Below are 14,412 nucleotides of genomic sequence, written 5' to 3'. Positions count from 1 at the left end.
GGATGAGAGGCATGTGAAAAAAGACTCGCCCAGGGCTGGGAAGAGAGGCCAAGTCCCCCGCTGCCCGCATCCCTGTTGTTACCTCCAGCCTTACATCAGCGATAACTGTGGAGAATCCCCTGCATGCTGCTCCCGTCTCAGTTGACACTGTGCTGCCTCCCATAAACCTCTGCTCCTTGGATTTTCTGCACTACCTTACTAAGGGGAGATAAAAACCTTTCCTGCTAAAAGTGTCAGGAATGTTGGCTTGTGAAGAAATGCTTCACGGAAAGTTAAAAAAAAGAAGAACATGGCTGGTTCTGTGATCCTTTCCTTGAGCAGGACTGTACTGTGATCCAGAATATTTAAACCCCAGTTTGGTTTGGTTTTGTTTTTTAAGTGGGACATTGCCTGTGAGAGAATAAAGTCAGCAGAGAGGCTAGAAAACAGATTTTCTAATTGTCCTGAGATAAAATATCGAAAATCGTGCTTCAGTTTACCTCAACAGCTCTTGCCAAGTTAATGAACACTGGAGTAGCACACAGAGGACGCCTCCAAGTGGTGGATTACCCTTACCATGGCTGTGACGTCAGCCCTCGTCACATGGCTGTGACGTCAGGGAGGGTTTCCACAAGCACTGTTGCCACTCCTTCCTCCGTTAGGTTTGTAGTTTTGAAGCCACCAATGCTGGATCAGTGCTAGTGGCCTGGTAAGAGAGAAATCACTCCTGCTACTCCAAATAAATAATGGCGTGTATCCACGCCGGAGCACGTTAACAGGAAAAATGTGCTATATAAATCCTAAGAGTTATTCTTTATTAGAGTATTCTTGCTTCCTAATGAGTGTTACAGGAAATGACCTTGTGAAAGGAGTCCTATCCTTCTACAGTGAATCAGAGCTGTGATCTGGGGTTAAATCCCAGGCTGCAGGTAATTTAAGGAGACTAGCGGAGCCATGACATTGAGGAAATCAGGGCCCAGACCTGCTATCAGCACCCAACAGACGACGCATTTGCCCAGTGGGGCTGATGCCTTACCTGGCAACATTCCCATCCACCTGGGCCTTCTGGGCCATTACTGCACCGCTGCCAGGAGGGTGAGACTGGAGGCTGCAGAAGCACTGCTGCCCAGGGGCCCAAGTGTCAGGCAGTGCTGGAGGGGACACCAGGGGCAGCCTGACCAGGGCTGGTCAAAATCTGGAGTCAGGCCCGGAGGAACTCTCATGGCCTCCTGCTTGGGTTAAGAGCAGCAATGCTGGTTTCGACTGCACTGCTCCTTGGCAGGGGATGGGGACGGGGGTGGACCCAGAAGGTTCAACCACAAATGTATAGGCTCCTTTATGACAAATGGAGGTTTGGAGAGGTTTACCGGAGGCAAAACTATTGATGTAAGGCTCTGTTAGCCACAGAGGTGCGCCATAGGTCACTCCCACGTCTAGTGGTTACGACAATTTCTGTGCATAAGAAACAGCAAATCACTCTTTGTACATCCTTTTAATGGTTATTTGCCATATAAAATCCTGCCACATTGAAAATTTAGTTACTGGAGTGATTTGCCTGGTGTATAACTTAACATGGCAAATAGGCCATAGGCCTCTATCAGTTCAGATGTCCTTATACTCTCTAAAACTTACTGGGCGACATTCAATATTGTGTGAGCCAACTTCTGCTCAAGCAATGAAACTTCCCCTTCTGCTCCTCCCCCTGCCCCCCCAGTGCCCCCAGATCAGCTCTGGAGGCTCCCGCATCCCTCCAGAGCAGATTTGGAGGGCACATGGGAGGCTGTGGGGGGTGGGGGTAGGTGGGACGAGTAATCTGTTCTGCCAGTGGTGTCTGTTCCACTGGCAGATGGACACAGTTGGATACAACCTATATGTGGCTTTTGCAAGAAGAAAAATAGGCAGATACTAATAGAACACACACTTCCTTTTATGTTCCCATCAGGGTCAACATCAAGGGTAGGCATGGTTGGGCACCTGCTGAGCCCCCCCACACACACAGCTGGGGCCTCCTGACAGGAGCTCCCTGGACTTGCTTCTCCTCTTCACCATTGCAACTTGCTTGTTCACTTGCTGTCAGAAACCCAGAGCTGGGATGGTTTCCCACCTTTTTCAACTTTGATCTTGTCTTTGCCGTAAGTGCATTGTCTCCCGGTGATAGAGAAGCCAAGAAAGAACCCTCAGAGTTTTCCGCATATTTATATGAGTTTTGTGAGTCTAAACGAAATCCTATAACTTCTTCTTTTTTGGGGGCAACAAAAATTAATAGGCCTATACCGGAACACACACCTGGAGCAAAGCTATTAAACAAGAAGGTAATTGCATAATTGCTGCTCAGAATATCGTGGCTTTTTTTTCTAAAAAAAAATAATTATTCAATTAGCAATGGAAGTAGAAAGTTAGGTTGAAACAGAGCCAGGTGCTTCGGTGAAAGGTACCTGAGAGATAAAAGGGAGACACATTGGTGCTTTTGTCTTCTTGATGTACTGTGCAATAAAGATGGCCACAGCACAGCACAGCACATGTTTTTCAAGTGTGCAGAAACAGCTTCCTGTTGGCAAATCTCTCTCTCTCTCTCTCTCTCAAAAGCATTCAGGGCTCTGCAATGCTATTCTGTTTATGGGGAGGGCTGCCAGATGCCAACTAGGATGGGGCTGCAGTTAAGATCTCTATGGTTATGGGGATCACCTGCTGGTGCCCATTAGAGGGGCCATGAAACTTTACAAACATTCTGGCAAAGATAAGGCCCTCCCCTGCCCAAAGTGGCACAGAATCCATTTCAGTCCTTCCCGAGAGCTGAACTATGGGGCTTCACATCCCATGCTAGCTGGGAATGATAGGAGTTGCAGTCCAACCCACCTGGGCGACATCAGGTTGGGTGAGGCTCCCTTAACATAAAACTGTAAAATGTGGCAGGTATGGCTGCCATGATGAGATTCTGCACTTGGTATTCTTTCCTCTATGTAGGCTGTGTTGAATATAAGCAAGCAGTGCGGAAAGGGCTATAGCTCAATGTTAGTAGTGGTACAGCTAGGTCACTTTAGACCATGGACTTAATAGACTTACATACACACACACACACACACACACACACACACACTGTTCAGAGTTGGGCTAAAGTTTGTAATTATCTCCTTCTCCATCCACCACCATTCTCCATCCACTGCCATTCTCCATCCACTGTTGGCTGGAGAATGCCAGGAGTTGTAAGAATTTTTGCTGTCTAAACATGCACAGGATTGCGCCGTTAATAAATGGGAATAAAATTGACTTTGTGTCTGCTGCCCTGATGCTCAGAACATTCACTTAGGAATAAGCACATTTTGTTGTTGAAAAGAATATGCAAAAATAATAAAATGAGCATCTATAACCATGTACATCCCTACCTAGCCCCCTGTTTGACTATAAAAATATTAATTGACTTTTGAAAAAAGAAAAAAGGAAGGAAGGAAGCAAGGAAGGAAGCAAGCAAGGAAGCAAGCAAGGAAGCAAGCAAGGAAGGAAGGAAGCAAGCAAGCAAGCAAGCAAGGAAGCAAGCAAGGAAGCAAGCAAGCTGTGGTGAGCAGCTTCAGGCCCGGTTTGCTCATGCCAGTCCTGGTGCAGATGCTGGGCTGGATCGGTTTGCCACCGTCTCCATCATCTGACCTTTGAGCAGTCATTTGGGAGCCCCAGGGGCAGGACAGCCCTGGACTTTGGCTCTGAGCTCCAGCAATAGCTGCACCACTGAATGTTAGAGCACATACTTTGCATGCAGAAAGTCTCCATCTCTGATACCTCCCACTTTTAAAAAACATATTAGCGAGCAGAGATGAGAATGGCCTCTGTCTGAGACCTTAGAGGAAGGGTGGGAACTTTGGGTGGTCCAGGGGCCAATTTCCACCCTCAAGACTCCCCTGGGAAGCTGCACCACCCACAGCAGCAAAAATTTACAAAATTATATAAAGTGTCACTGCAGAGACCCAGAGCATCTCTACACCAGCCTAAAACCCCACATTTAAAACAGGGTTCTCTGCTTCCATTTTAGATGCAGGATCACGATGGACTCTCTTTACATGTGCTTCCTTTCCCCGCTCCCCTTTCCCCCTCCTTCTCCCCCTTACCTGAGTCTTCCATATGTTTAATTGATCTCGCTCCTCTTCTTGTGGCTTTTCTTCTTTTCACGGAGGGAACTCAAGTGGAACACAAGCGGGATAATTTGATACCTCATTATCTCCGTTCTTTTAAAAAAAGGAATAAAGGTTATTTAGTGCAGGAGACGCCCTGGAGGTTCACGACATCATCTAAAGGGCCCACAAGCTTCTGTGAGTGAGCCATCTCAATAGCAGGATAAAAGCTCCATGTGAAGAAGCCCTCCAAAGGGCTACATTTAGCTTGAAAAAAAAAAAGCTTTTCTTGCCATTCCACCATCAATTTCAGCAATGCAAGGGCAGCCGGGGGGGTGGCAGCAGGGGCCACACTCCAGGCCATGGGGGGATGCATGTGTCCCACCCCTGCCTTAGAGAACTGCTACCAGTCAGATAAAACAATTCTGGACTAGATGGACCTCTGGTCTGAGTCGGGGAAAAAGAGCGTTGTGCGTTGAAGCAGTGGATTATTGTGGGGTGTGCCTTGTGAGTAATGCAGCTCGTGTAATGCCACATGGACATGGGCAAGAGCTCCTCGACTCTCTTCCCTCAACAGACTACCCTCAGGGTGTGATGCTCACACTCTACTTTCTACATTCAGGAGTCAGAAAAGACCTGTAATTAAACACAATACCCGATCAAGAGCATACAGTTCTGTTGCCCTTTTTTCCATTGGTACTGTAGCTGTGTCTTAGGATGTCAAATAAGTTATCCTTTCATTATGAAGGGATGGCTTAGAATAAAGATTCAGGCCATGGTTCAGTTTTCAGCATTTGTGTATTGTGTACAAAAACAAAGTGTTTTGATGGACAAAGAACAAGTTAAAAGCGTTGATTCAGCTAAGCACCTTGTTTTGTATGATGGCCAGCAGATGGCGCCATTTATCATTTATTGCCGCCAGTTTCTTTCTTTCAACTTTCCGAAGGGCTCTTTCTCCCTTTAATTTAGCAAGTATTATAACGAAAGTGTTTTCAGCTTATTATTATGCATGAGTAAAAATCCCATGAATGTGTAAAATTTCTCCTGCATTTCTCCGTTTTATAACATCATTTACATTCCATATTAATAATTAAAAATCTTCAAGGTTTTAATCACTTTTCTCATCACTAAAATATCTAATGGAGATCTCCCCCGCCCTCCAGCCCCGTGAAGGTGAAATAGAGGGAAACTACTAAGGGGGAAAAAGAGACTGGAAAAGTCACCTAAAGGTGTGTGTGTGCATGGACGTGTAACCACCTCCTGTTATTTGAACAGTATATATTTAACGAACACGACACACTCAGGTTTACAAAATCTTAAGATTTCAATATGCCGGTGTTAATGGAGAAAAAGCACTTTTTTTTGGAATGCGAGTTTAATTATGGTGGTGTTTGTCTGATGGCTTGTTACTGTAAATAAAAGAGATAAAAGGAGCCCTTCACTCGAGTAGCTCCAAAGCTGTGAAATATGTACCCAATTAAAACTATTGGTGTAAGAGGCTAATAAAGTATATGTGCCTACTAGATGTCTTATTCTAATGAATCTCGGCTAATTTGCTTTGACTGATGAATTTCGGCATTAGTAGTAGGGGCTGAATAATTATGAAATTTATCACAAGATACAAGGACTCATTAAGCATTACACAGGTTCGGCTGAGGAATGTTTTCTTTGTCGTGGGTGCAGGCCTTGACCAATACAATTAGAAGGAGCCAAAGAGTGCCAGGTTTGCCTGGCTGATATGGCCGTGTTCGCAAGGACCTGAGGCAAGGAAGAGAACAGCTTGGAGAAGTCACACCTCTTTCATTAAGGGACACCTGTGTCCAACCTGACAGGCTGCTGGGAAGAAATATTTATTGAAGCAACTGGTCCCCTTTAATCCACCCACTGGGATAGTTTTCATCGTATTCTGAAGGAGGAAATGGAAGGACAACAACCATTTTAAAACTTAGACCTGAGAGTTTGTAAGATCCTATTGCTCAGTCGCCACCAAAGTTGTCTTCATCTGGCAATTCATTTCACTGTTTTTCAGAAGTCCTTTAAACAATTCAGTGTTCAGGGCATAAGCATGCAAGTTATTTCTCTCTCAGCTCTCCCATCTGAGCAGCTTTTTATGAGCTTGGCATATGCCCGCTTTGCCAAGCTCCAGAATCTCTTGATATGCTTTGTCTGATTCTCAGATACTTGCCTTGCCTTTTCAGCCTGCCACAGAGCCCTTACCTTCACTTTCTGTTTACACATGGACTGTCTGCCTAGCTATAGGCAGCCTGCTTCTCAGCAGGTTTGCCCTGTTGTCCCATGACCAAATCACTTGCCGCTGCTTCTCTCTCTCAGTCCTGCTGCTCCGCAATCCAAGCCGAGGAACACGACAATCCTATGACACAGAATAGGCAGGCCGTGTGACCTTGCAACCTCATCCCGCCTGTGGTGCAGGCAGGCAGGAGCAAGGAAAGGATCAGCACAGGTGGGGTTGCTGGAGCCAGGTGTGCATTGGGAGCTCATCTGACTACATCAAATGCCACCATGCAAATGTTCACTGTGTACCTTGCATCTGCATAGAAGAGCAATGATGAGCTGACCACAATATAATCTGAAGCCACTGGGAAACAATGTAAAATCTATTATGTTTTTAAAATCTCATATATTCATAGCCACTTTTATTATTGGGGGGGGGGGTTGGATGACTCATGGTTTTTGACTAGTGGAGGTTGGTAATACTGGGACATTCAGTTACCCCAGCTGTCAGGAAGTCTCAGCTAGCGAGGGAGGATTTGTCACAATTTCTGACGTTAATTGTCACATTTATCAATTATGTTAATAACAGATGCAGTTTGTCTTTGGCTCTTCGCTCATATCTTTTCATTGGCCCATGGTGCTTAACAAACAATGTTGCCTCATTTAGGTTACAGTCCTAGAAGCAGTTACTAAAGAGTAAGTGGACTTTGTTGTTGTTCAGTCATGTCTGACTCTTTGTGACCCCATGGACCACAGCACGCCAGGCCTTCCTGTCCTGCGCTCTCTCCCAGAGTGTGCTCAAGTCCATATTCATTGCATCGGTGATGCTATCTAGCCATCTCATCCTCTGCTGTCCCCTTCTCCTTTTGCCTTCGATCTTTCCCAGCATCAGGGTCTTTTCCAGGGAGTTTTCTCTTCGCATTAGGTGGCCAAAATATCTGAGCTTCAGCTTCAGTATCTGTCCTTCCAATGAGCAGTCAGGGTTGATTTCCTTTAGGATGGACTGATTTGACCTCCTTGCAGTCCAGGGGACTCGTAAGAGTCTTCTCCAGCACCACAGTTCGAAAGCATCAATTCTTCGGTGCTCAGCCTTCCTTATAGTCCATCTCTCACAGCCATACATTACTACTGGGAAAACCATAGCTTTGATTATACGGACCTTTGTCGGCAAGGTGATGTCTCTGCTTCTGACTATGCTGTCTAGGTTTGCCATAGCTTTCCTCCTGACCAAACATGAGCTGCACTGCATGCCTGAGAAGGTGTCTGAGAACTGCGTCAACTATGCCTCTTGTCAACAAAATGTCCAAAACATGGATTTCAACTAGACTTTGTGACTTAACTGGGACAAAATGGACTAAAAGCCAATGGTTGTGGCTGATGTTCTGTGATGCAATTGAACCATCTCTTAAAATAAACCAATGGTTTATGGACCTCAGCTTGATTCCTTAAGAGTGCAATCCTATGCATGTTTCGACAGAAAAAAAAGACCTACAAATCCCAGCAGGTTATGGGAGCCTGGACACTGTCTCCTTCTACTTGTAACCCGCCCGTGTTTTCCTCCTGTTTCCTCTGTCTTTTCTCAGGTGGAGAACATCCATTTAGGGGGTGCAATCCCATGCATGTTTAGACAGAAAGAAGTCCTACAACTCCCCGCATGCCCCAGCCAGCATGGCTTGCTGGGGCATGCTGGGAGCTGTAGGACTTTTTTTTCTGTCTAAACATGCATAGACTCGAACCTGAAGTAGGAAAAGACAGAAGAGCTGCACAGGGCCTTCTGATTAGTAGCACTTGGAGACCCGCACCTGGAAGCTTCTCCAATTTCAGATGCCTCCAGGCAGGGCTGAGAAAGACCAGCCCTGTGTGCTGAATGTGTGTGCAGAACGTGTGCTCTACTGCTGGGCTATGGTCCCTCTCTTGCTACTGCTGGCGAGTTCACTCACCAGCCAAAACCAGGCTACTCTGTCTATGGTGGGGCAAGACGCTGTTTGCGGTGATGCAGCAGCAGGAGTGTGTTTTTAAGATCAGGATGTAAAGGAGAAAGCAGGTGAAGAAGGCTACAATGCTATACACAGTTACCCAAGAGTAAACACCATTGAACTCAATGGGCCTTACATCTGAGTAGGCATGTACAGGATTGTGCTGTAAATTTGTTTTATGCAGAATGCAGATTGTCCTGCATTGGTCACTTCTTCATTAAAACAAAAAAGGGGGTTTGGTCCCAGTCCAACAGAGAGTTGATTCCAATACTCTTAATAAGCGCCCTTAGCTCTGTATTAGGACTGGAGCCTTCATGATCAGTCTGTATGCCTTGATCTGCGTTGGATCAGCAGTTGTTAAGTTATAAATAATCGGGCTTGTAACAAATGCTAACTTTTAACTTTTGGTTTTATGCCATGCGTCTCTCCACCCTGCTCTTTCAGCTTTTATGTCATGCCAGCAGCATATTCAGTATTTTCTTTAGGATTTAGTAATTAGGTAAATAGCCAGTTGCTGGGGGGGGGGGGGAAACTGGCCATTCTGGAGAGTCCCCCAGATTTCTTTTCTCTTAAAAAAAATCAATAGTATTTTAATGTGCGGCTAACATGCCAGATGGAAACTCTGTCTCCTATGCCCAAAGAGATTCAACAGCGTCTTTGCAGAACAAACTTCCCTCAGAGTGTTAATCCGCCCTAATTTGGAGAGACCATTTCGAAGGTTGACAGACAAAGGTCATTGTCCAAGCCGTGCTGATGCTTTGTAAGCCGTGCTGACAGCCATGGAAAAGCAACGTAATGAAGCACATATCTGCCCCTTTGGAAGTGAACAATGTGTTTCCCATACGTTACTATAAAATGGCTCTGTTTAATTACAATTTACCTGGCTGGATATTAACCTGCAGCCTCCAGGGGAATAGCTCTGTATATTTGCTGAGTGATCCCTTTGTATCTTCTTATCTCCCTCATAGTCACTTTGGCATTCAAAAGGCAAGACTTTGCTAACTTCCTTGAATAAAGAGGATTAAATGACATGTATTTTCCTTGGGAGACCTGTCCTTTCTCTGGGCAGAACCTGAGATCAGTTTGAATGGAGATGGGATCAAAGCTTGCCATGGAGAAGGTCCCAGATACAATCCTTGCATCTCCACTTGAAAGGATCAGGCGGCTTAGCAGGCAATGTGGAAGACTTCTGCTTGAGACCCTGATAGAAGGCAGCTTCCATGAGTGGGCTCAGATGATCAAGCAGTAATCAGTATGGAAGCAAAATGGAGCCACCCCAAAATAGAGAAATGGTTTCTATGGGTTGAACCCAGATTCAGAGTGGACTCATTGAAATCAATGGCACTTAAGATAGTCATCATTAAGTCTCATTGATCTCAGTGGATCTACTCCTAAGGTTGGGATCCAACTCTGCATACTCTGGGGACGCCCTAGGTATGCAGAAATGTAGATCTTTGTCAACTAAAAGAAAAGGATTACAAAACACTTAAAACAAAACCCAGAATGGATCAGCGAGGGCCTGTGAGCTTCCAGGGTTGAAGGCACAGAGATAAGAAAATATTAGACTTAGCTCATCTCATTGTAATGTTAGAGTAGCTCATCTCTGGAATGCATTCCTTCTGGAGCTACAACTGTTCCCCATACTCTCTGCATTCAGGAGGGGATCAAAACATATCTTTTTAATTTGGCTTTTAAAATTGTTGTTATAGTTTTAAAGGTTGTTTTACTATGTCTTTATTAGTTTGTGGTTTGTGTTTTCTGAATTTTTGTGTAAACTGCCTTGATTGGTTTTTCAATCAATGTATTTAAATAAATAAATACAATAAGTTGCTTGGAGAAGGGACATTGATCCCGTTGAGCACCAGACAGAAACTCCTGTATCTGCTGCTACAATTTGTTTGTATAGCGGACAGTGTGTGTGCCCGTTCCCCCAATCTCAGCTATGCTCACATTCTGGATTTCTCCATTGTTTTTAATAGAACAGTTCTCATTCCAGCCACGGGGGTGGGGGTGGGGACACAGAATGAGGGTGCCAGAATGAATCATGATATTTATTGCACCTGACAGATATTGGGCCTCCCACCACACTAACCCATCACTCCATGTGGTCTTTAGACTTACTCACTACTTTTTAACGGAGGTATTACCTTAATGTGGCTTTTAGGCTTCCTAAGTATCTGAAGACCCTAATCTTTGATCTGCCCTTTCTAACTCCCTCCATGAGCACAAGAGTTGCAGTCCAAGTCATCTGGAGGGCACCAGGTTGGGCAAGACTGATGGACATGATAGGACCTGCCTCTCTTCTTTCAATGGACACTTCAGAGCCCACTTTTTCTCTGAAGCCTTGGGCTTATCCCGTTAGAACTTCCTCGTCACAACCAAGGCCAGAACAAGATATTATGGGAAAACATGGTTGCCGATGAAGACAGCAGCATTGAATCTCCTCTCCCACAGATTCTAGAAAATCTAGAATCTAGAAGTCTAGAAAAGTGAAATCCATAGAGTGATGTCATTTTGGTATACATTTCCCTGCCTCCTCAAGTGACAAATAGGCACAGGAAAACTCGCCATGTGGTGATGTCACATCATGCAATTTGTTTTGCTAGATGTTACCAGGGAAAGGAGGGGAAGGAAGATATGGGTTGCTATTTTTATTATTTATGATATTATTTATTTATTTGAAATATTTCTTGGCCACCTTTCTGGGCAGAAGCCCTCCTGAGGTGCACATAATAAAATCTGATGTGGCAATAAAAGCAGTAAAAACACAAGAAAACAGTCAAAACACAATAAAAACAGCAATACAACCAGCAACCGCAACAAATGTTCTAAAAAAAATCACACACCAGCATAAAATAAAACTTACAACAGACAACTGCGGCTACGACCCAGTCCGATAATACATAATCAGGGGAAGGTAGTATGTTTTCAGGGCCTTCTTAAAAGGCTGCAATGATGGGGCCTGGCAGACCCTCAATGGCACCTTGTTCCAGAGGTGTGGGGCCACTGGAAAAAAGGCCCTCTCTTGGGTAGATGCCCGCCTAACTCCTCTCACAGCTGAGCAAATGAGAAGAGCCTCTCTTGCTGGTCTTAAAGTGTGGGCAGGCTGATATGGGTGAAAATGCAATCCTGGACACCACAGCCACCTGGGCTTCCCCAGTTAGCTCAGAGTCCAGGAGGAATCCCAGACTGCTCATTTGGTCTTTTAGAGCGAGTGCAACCCCATCTAAGTCTAGTTGCAAACCACCATCCAGAGTAGTTGGTTTCCCAGCCCACAGTACCTCCATCTTGTCTGGATTAAGTTTCAGCTGGTTTACCCTCATCCATCCCAAAACAGACTCCAGACAGTTCATGATTTCAACAGCCTCCTTGGGATGTGTAGATGGAAATGAGAAGTAGCACTGAGTATCATCCACATGCTGATGACACCTCAGCCCAAACCTCCTGATGACTGCCCCCAGCAATTTCATGTAGATGTTAAAAGGCATAGAGGACAGGATGGAACCTTGCAGCACCCTACAGGCTAATGGTCATTGGATGGAAGAAAAGCCTGCCCACACCACCTCTTGAGACTGCTCCTCCAGAAAGGACTGGAACCACGTTAAAACCATGCCTCACAAGCCCAACCCAGATAAACGATCCAGAAGGATACTATGGTTGATGGAACTGAAAGCCACGGAGAGGTCAAGAACCAACAGGGTTGCATTCCCCCCATCCATTCCCTGGTGTAAATCATCATCCACCCAAAAGAGCTTTACTGGATGACACTGAGTAGATGCAATGGTGGGGGAGAAGTAAGATTTCTTCACTGCCACTACCACCACCACAGAATAAGATTGCAAATGGATTCTTCCCTGTGTTCTACCTAATTCATTACAAGTCTTCCACCATTTGTGTGCTAATCATTGACACAGTCATTTTCTCATCCTCAGTTCTTCAAGGAGCTGACAAGGTTGAGGGTGGTTGGTAGCGCTCATATTAATAGCCTGGGTCATTTCATTCCAAGCAGTGACCAGGACCTCGACAGGAACGCCAGCTAAGCCTGCAGGAAAATCCCCAAGAGACCTCAGAAATCCATCCGGATTCATCAGCCTCCAGGGGCGAACCATCAGACTTGGTCTCCTACCTGTGCAGAGATTACAGGTAACCTGAAGCTCAAAACTGATCAGATAATGATCTGTCCATGCCAAGGGAGTCCCTACTGGTAGCAGCCACACATATCCCACAATGCCTAATTCCATCCTAAGCATACCAACAAATAACTGCAGTTGTTCCTATTCATCCCATTATCTTTTTCTTCCTCCTCTTGTCCCCTCTCTTTGTTGGCTTCCTCTGTCAAAATGTAGGTTGCGTGCTCCTTGGGGGCCAGGAACTGATTTCCCTCAGGAATCTTTGCAAAACATCATGTACATTGATAGTGTAATAATAACAACAACAACACGATGATGATGATAGCAAGTTGTCTGGATATATTATTTATTTATTTAGTACATTTTGTATACCATCCAATAGCTAAAGCTCTCTGGACGGTTCACAGTCTCTGGTCTATCTATCTACAGTCAGGGCCAAAAATACTGGAACAAGGGTAACTGTTTTGGCAGTTGGCCTCTGTACACCACCACATTGAAGTTGAAAGGAAACACACCCAGATGGGAGCGAAGTCAGGACTTTCAGCTGTAATTCAAGGGGTTTGACAAAAGTGGGGCACTAACCATTCAGGAAGGACAGCCAGTGGCATACACACACACCCATCGTTGGTGGCTCATAAGTAATGGAACAAACCAACATAATTTCAAACGTAAGGATCGCCTTTAATATCTGGATGAAAATCCTTTGCAGTTAATGACTGCCTGCAGTCTGGAACCCATGGACATGACCAAATGCTGAGTTTCCTCCCTCGAGATGTTTTGCCAGGCCTTTACTGCGGCTGCCTTCAGCTGCTGCTTGTTTGTGGGTCTTTTTGCCTTCAGTCTTGTCTTCAGTAAGTGAAAAGCATGCTCTATTGGTTGGAGATCAGGTGACTGACTTGGCCATTGAAGAACATCCCACTTCTTTGCCTTGAGAAACTCTTGGGTAGCTCTTGCTGTATGTTTTGGGTCATTATCCATCTGCAATCTGAAGAGGCGTCCTATCAGTTTGGCAGCATTCGGCCGAATCTGAGCAGAAAGTATAGCCCTATACACTTCAGAATTCACCCTGTTGCTTTTATCAGCAGTCACGTCATCAATAAACACCAGTGACCCGGTTCCATTGGCAGCCATACATGTCCATGCCATAACACTGCCTCCCTCCACCATGTTTGACAGATGATGTGGTATGCTTTGGATCATGAGCTGTTCCTTTCCTTCTCCATACTTTTCTCTTCCCATCATTCTGGTACAAGTTAATCTTGGTTTATCAGTCCAAATAATCTTATTCCTGACCTGGGCAGGCTTTTTTAGGTGTTTGCTGGCAAAGGCTAATCTGGCCTTTCTGTTCTTGAGTGTTACCAGTGGTTTGCACCTTGTTGTGAAGCCTCTGTATTTACATCCATAAAGCCGTCTCTTGACTGTAGATGTTGACAATGACATGCCTACCTCCGCAAGAGTGTTCTTGACCTGGCTAGATGTTGATAAAGGGTTCCTCTTCACCACGAGCAGAATTCTGCCGTCATCCACTTTAGTTGTCTCCCGTGGTCTTCCAGGCCTTTTGCTGTTGCTGAGCTTGCCAGTTAATTCCTTCTTTTTCAGGATGTTCCAAACTGTTGTATTGGCCACTCCCACCGGTTTTGCTATCTCTCTGATGGGTTTATTTTGTTTCCTCAGCCTAATGATGGCCTCCTTCACTTGCATGGACACCTCTTTGGACCTCATGTTGGGAGTTCCAGTGAACAGCTACCACATGTAAATGTAACATTCAGAACCACCTCCAGGCCTTTATCTGCTTGATTGGTCACGGGATACCCAGGAAACAGGCCACACCTGGCCATGCAGCTGCTTGTCAGCCATTCGTTCCATTACTTATGAGCCACCAATGATGGGTGTGTGTGTATGCCACTGGCTGTCCTTCCTGAATGGTTAGTGCCCCACTTTTGTCACACCCCTTGAATTACAGCTGAAAGTCCTGACTTCGCTCCCATCTGGGTG

This window comes from Heloderma suspectum, chromosome 4, assembly GCF_057233095.1.
Source record: "Heloderma suspectum isolate Gila_16-S chromosome 4, 16-S_ref, whole genome shotgun sequence".
NCBI lineage: Eukaryota > Metazoa > Chordata > Lepidosauria > Squamata > Helodermatidae > Heloderma > Heloderma suspectum.
Note: the sequence above shows the minus strand (reverse complement) of the source record.